A 5,113-nucleotide genomic window follows, 5' to 3' on the forward strand; every position below is an offset into this window, starting at 1 on the left:
TGATTGTAACGGGAGCATAGAGGTGCCGATCCTGTCTTACCTGCGTTGGTGTAGAAGTGGGTGTCCTGTGGTGGAGTCAGCTATGTGCAGTGGTGGCCGTGGGTTCTTTTATGTGCGACCGTAGTAATAGCTGCGCCCACTTCCTGTATGGGAGTGGAATGCAGTGAGGGTAATGGAACGCACGCCTGCGCATTTGTGTTTAACGTCGCGCATGTGCAGAACGGAGAAAAGGCTGCGCTCACTTCCTAATGAAAGGGAGTGAGACGCATCTGGGAAGGGAAGGGAAAAGATTAGGGTTTGGGGATGATGAAAGGGCTTTCTACGGGCAAGGATGGCAAAGGGTGGCAGTGACGGAAAGTCAGGCAGCCTGTCCTGTCCTGTCCTGTCCGTCCGTCTTTTTGTATCATGAATTGGAAAGACTGCAAGGGGGAGGGGAGGTGCTTGTGTCCAAAAGGAGGAGTTATTCAGATTCATTGCAGTGGGCGGCGGCTGCAAAAAGCACCATTCTTCTTGTTTTTGCTCTGCAAAACAGCCTTTTCAAGGGTTGGCTTGGGTGACAAAATGTCTTCTGTAGGCGTGGGTTTGTCTCCCTCTCCCTAAGATGTGTCCGGTATAGGCCAGGGTGCCACTCAAGGCCGTAACCAATTCGGGTTATAGCTTCTCGGCCTTTTGGCTAAGATCAAGTGTAGTTTCGGAGGACGCTACCTTGGTCGGTACTGGAAGGTGCCTGGGATTGCACGTCTGCCGGCCTTGAGGAAGTGTGTGCGCCTTCTGGTGACACATAGCCCTCTTGTGCCTGGACGGTTCCCAGGCAACGGGAGGCGATCACCTTTGTTATTTTGAAGTCCTACTGATAAACAGAAAAAAAAAAAAATTAAATCTGTTCTTATCAGTTTAATATCTGATACATCCCCTCTCTGGGGACCATATATTAAATGGATTTTTAGAACAAGGAGATGGAAAAAATCTTGCTCTGTCCACTCCACGCATTGACCTGGTATTGCAGTACCTCCAGGACCGGTGCACCCCTTCTTAACCCAGTTTCCAAAAGCAGAACTCAATTCACCTGATTCAAATGAGCCCCATTAGTGAATTGAAAGAAAGCAAAAACTTTATATGCACCTCAATTTGGCCAATTCACTTTTCACACTTTCACCCTTTTTTTTATCTTTCACACCTTTTACTTGCTTTATTGATGCAAAAAGCTGTGCCAAATAGCAAACTCATCTCCACTCAACTTGACCAACTCTGCTATGTCCCGTGCAGTATCTTATTCTCAGTCTTATCTAGATCATTTGCAATTGAATAGAATAGATCCCTTTTGGCTGCTTATGACTGTGTAAAATATGTAGTTTTACTGGGCTGGGATGAGAGAATCCATTGAAGCATGGTGTAGGGATTGTGGTTCCTGTGTGCTAAGAAGAGAGGCTGGCACCAGCCAGAAAGCCCCATTGCAGCCAATAATCACTTAATAACTTTTTCAACTTGTCATCATATGGGAGGCCTTCCATTCCTTGTAGTAGTCTAGTTGCCCACCTTTGAACTGACTCTAACTTCTGAATGTCCTTTTTAAAATGTGGAGCCCAAAACTGGTTCCCATATTCCAGATGTAGCCTTACAAGTGATTTATAGAGGTGTAACAATACGTTGGGATCACGGGATCTAATCTCCCTTTTTATACACCCTAAAATCTTGTCCCAAGCAGCATTCCATCAGCCTCTGGAAGGTTCCTGGCGCATTGCACAGCTCGAAGGGCATGCTTTTGAACTCGCAGAGACCCATAGGGGTGGCGAAGGCGGTCTTCTCCCGGTCTGCCTCAGCAACGGACACTTGCCAATAGTGACTAGTGAGATCAAGGGTAGAAAAATAATTTGCAGTTCTCAATGCAGCTAGCGATTCCTCAATACGGGGAGTGGTGCCGTCCTTCTTTTTTAACAGGATCAACAGAGCTGCCCAAAGGCTACAACTGTCACGGATAACCCCAGCCGCCTTCATGTTGCTCAACATGTCCTTGGTACACTGGCAATGTGAAGGTGGTATTGGCTTATAGCTCTCTTTGATGGGTGGGTGTGCACCTGTGGGGATGTGGTGTTGGACCCCTTTTATTCCCCCAAAATCTAGCGGGCTTCCCACCGGTAACCCGCTCCCCAGCTTGGATGGATGCTGAGGGAGCCCCTTTTGCCCGCAGGCTCTGGCCCTGGGAACTGTAGCCTTGGCGGTGACTGTGCTTCCCTCTACGGTGTGAGCTGTTGCCTTCAATCGGGTCTTGACTGCTGGGAAACCCTGGAGGTTCCTGTCGCTAACGGATTTGACCGGTTTTACGGCGACTCCTAGCCTGGTCGGGGTCCGTAGGCCCTGCCGGATGGTGCTGGCTTCTCTTCACTCCCCGATCTGGTACCGGCGGGCCACCGCCCATCCCCGGTCCGTACGGTTCACTCCAATCAGCCTCTCCTGCAGAAGGTCACCACCGTCTGCCAACCTTGCTGAGTGCCCGGGCCACACACCCGGACACGGTCAGTCTCCTCTCCTCTTCACTTCTCTAACTCCAAAACTGATCTCTAATCTGACTCCTTTTCCCGCCTCCAGGACTGTGAACTCCTCGGTGGGTGGGATCAACCGCCTGGCCCACCCCCTGGTGTGGACATCAGCCCCTGGAGGAAGGCAACTAGGATTTGTGTTTAGCTTCGGTGTGCCTAGCCGGAGTGTAGAGTGTGTTGGTGTAGTACCTGTGACGACCTGGCTTGTCCAGGGCGCCACATTCCCCTATAGTAAAATGCAGACCGTCCGCGGGCTGCCCGTCCATCACCGGTTTTATTTTCACAACTGAAAAAGAATAAAACGGTAAAACATGTAAAAGCATCATAAACATTTTACAACGGTACAGCTTCCGCTCTTCTCCCACCCAAACAACCTGGCCCTGATGCTGCCCCTAAGAAGCGGGCAGCACCCCTTGACCCCAGTCCAGCACCAAGTTGCCCGAGCGGGTTCTGTCTCTTTCAGGGGGCCCACGTCCAAGGGGACCCCTGAACCCCCGGAGGATCGCCACCGGTTACGGTAGTGGCGGGCCTAGGCCATCCCTTTCCTCCAGGCCCATCCTCCCAAATCAGCCTCTCCGGAGGCGGTAACGGTGTCAAGCCAACAAACATTTTTATTTACATTGCACTAAGTTTGTGGTTGCCCTGCAAGTTCTCGGGCTTGTCCGTAAGCAGTTCCTTACGCAATGGTTGCACAGTCCCTACGGGGACAACAGTTGCCGGCAACGGCCGGTTTAATCACGGTTCAATCAGGTAAACTTCTTTGGTTGATCATCTTTACTTATCATTTAAAACTTTCAAACTGGTACACTCAACACATAAAGCCCCCCCCCTGTTAAAGAGTAGTTTCCCTGTACCTAAGTGGGGGTCTACCTAGGTTGGGGCGAGTGGACCTTCGGGGTCCGGTGTCAGTGGTGACAGGCAGTGGGGCAGAGGGAACAGTCAGTTCCTCCTCCCTGCTATCATGTGGGGCAGGCGGAGGCGTAGGGGAGCTGGGTACAGGTACATCCCTGGGCACTGGCTCGCGGTTAACCGTTTCCATCATTTCTTCATCCACGGGTTGTGGGAACAGTATCACTGGAAGGATCACCGCACCGTTCTGTGTAGGCCAGTCTGCTGGAAAATCACCCATCATGGTGTGGATTACCTCTTTTTCCTTCTCCACTGGACTGGGAACTGGAGCCTCATCCGCTACTCTCAATGCTGGTGGGCACTTCTTCAGGTGGTCTCGGGAAACCGTGGCCAAAGTCCCCCCCTGGTCACGGCTGATCTGGTAGGCCTTCTCATTCTCCCATCCTGTGGGCTGGACTACATACGGGGTTTTTTCCCATTGATCATCCAGCTTGTGGGCCCTTCTTTTCCGCTTCAGCACTACATCCCCAGGTTGGAAGGAACCGGCAGGCGCCTTCTTGTTGAAGCACTGCTCCTGTTGTCCCCGACTCCGGCACAAGTTCTTTTCAACATACTCCTGGACTTGTCGGTACTGTGTCCTCCGCCGAGTGTCCCATTCAGCTGTCGACAGGAGTGCTTCTGAAGCTTCCAAGCCCATTTCCAGATCCACTGGTAGCCGGCCGGGACGAGCTCTCATCAGGTATGCTGGAGTGCATTTCGTAGAGCTGGAAGGGATGTTGTTGTACATATCGACCAGGTCAGGTAGCTTCTCCAGCCACAGGTTCCGCTCTTCCAGTGGTAACGTCTTGAGGAGGCCCAGGACCAAGTGGTTCATCTTTTCACAAATGCCATTGGTTTGGGCGTGGTAAGGCGTGGTCCGGATTTTCTTGCAGCCGTACAACTGGCAGAATTCCTGGAATACCTCTGCTTCAAAGGCCGGACCCTGGTCGGTAAGCACCCTCTCCGGGTACCAATGCGGTCAACAGAAATAAGCCTGGAAAGCCTTAGCAGCGGTGCGGCCGGTTAAGTCCTTAACTGGGACAACCACCAGGAACCTCGAGTAGTGGTCTACGATGGTCAGAGCGTAGGTGTACCCACTTCGGCTGGGGGTGAGCTTTACATGGTCAAGGGCAACCAGCTCCAGCGGTTGGTGTGTAATGATCGGGTGTAGGGGTGCCTTCTGGCTGGCCTCGTCCTTCCTTCTCAATGCGCAAGGGCCACATTCTCGGCACCAGGCCTCCACAGATTCCCGCATTCCACTCCAATAGAACCGCTCTCTTAACAACATCTCTAGCTTCTTCCACCCGAAGTGCACTGCACCATCATGGTATGCTTGCAGGACGGTGGGCACGTTAGCCTGGGGAATCACCAGCTGGCGGATCTTCTCGTGAGTCTTTGGATTAATCAGCTCGCGATACAACTTCCCCTGGTGTAGGTATAGCCGGGTCCGTTCTTGCCACAGACGTTGGGCTTCGGCAGGGGCAGCAGGGTCTATCCCAGCAGAACCCTGTTCCACTAGAGTCTTGACCAGGCGGACAGCAGGTGCCTGGTCCTGAGCTTCCTGCCAGTCCTGTCGGGGCAGCGGATCCAGGTTCACCCGTTGTTGGTAGACGTGCACCTTCTCAGTGAATGGCCGGTGAAATGCAGGCAACTCGATCTCTTCGAGGTCATCATCCTCTGGCCCCTCT

General features: G+C 52.4%; 1 pseudogene; it reads left to right on the top strand.

The window, feature by feature from the left end:
- Window positions 1-824: 824 nt before the first annotated feature.
- On the top strand, window positions 825-1,031 carry LOC142272523 (U2 spliceosomal RNA; annotated as a pseudogene).
- Window positions 1,032-5,113: the final 4,082 nt, after the last annotated feature.

Source organism: Anomaloglossus baeobatrachus, unplaced genomic scaffold, assembly GCF_048569485.1.
Source record: "Anomaloglossus baeobatrachus isolate aAnoBae1 unplaced genomic scaffold, aAnoBae1.hap1 Scaffold_351, whole genome shotgun sequence".
Taxonomy (NCBI): domain Eukaryota; kingdom Metazoa; phylum Chordata; class Amphibia; order Anura; family Aromobatidae; genus Anomaloglossus; species Anomaloglossus baeobatrachus.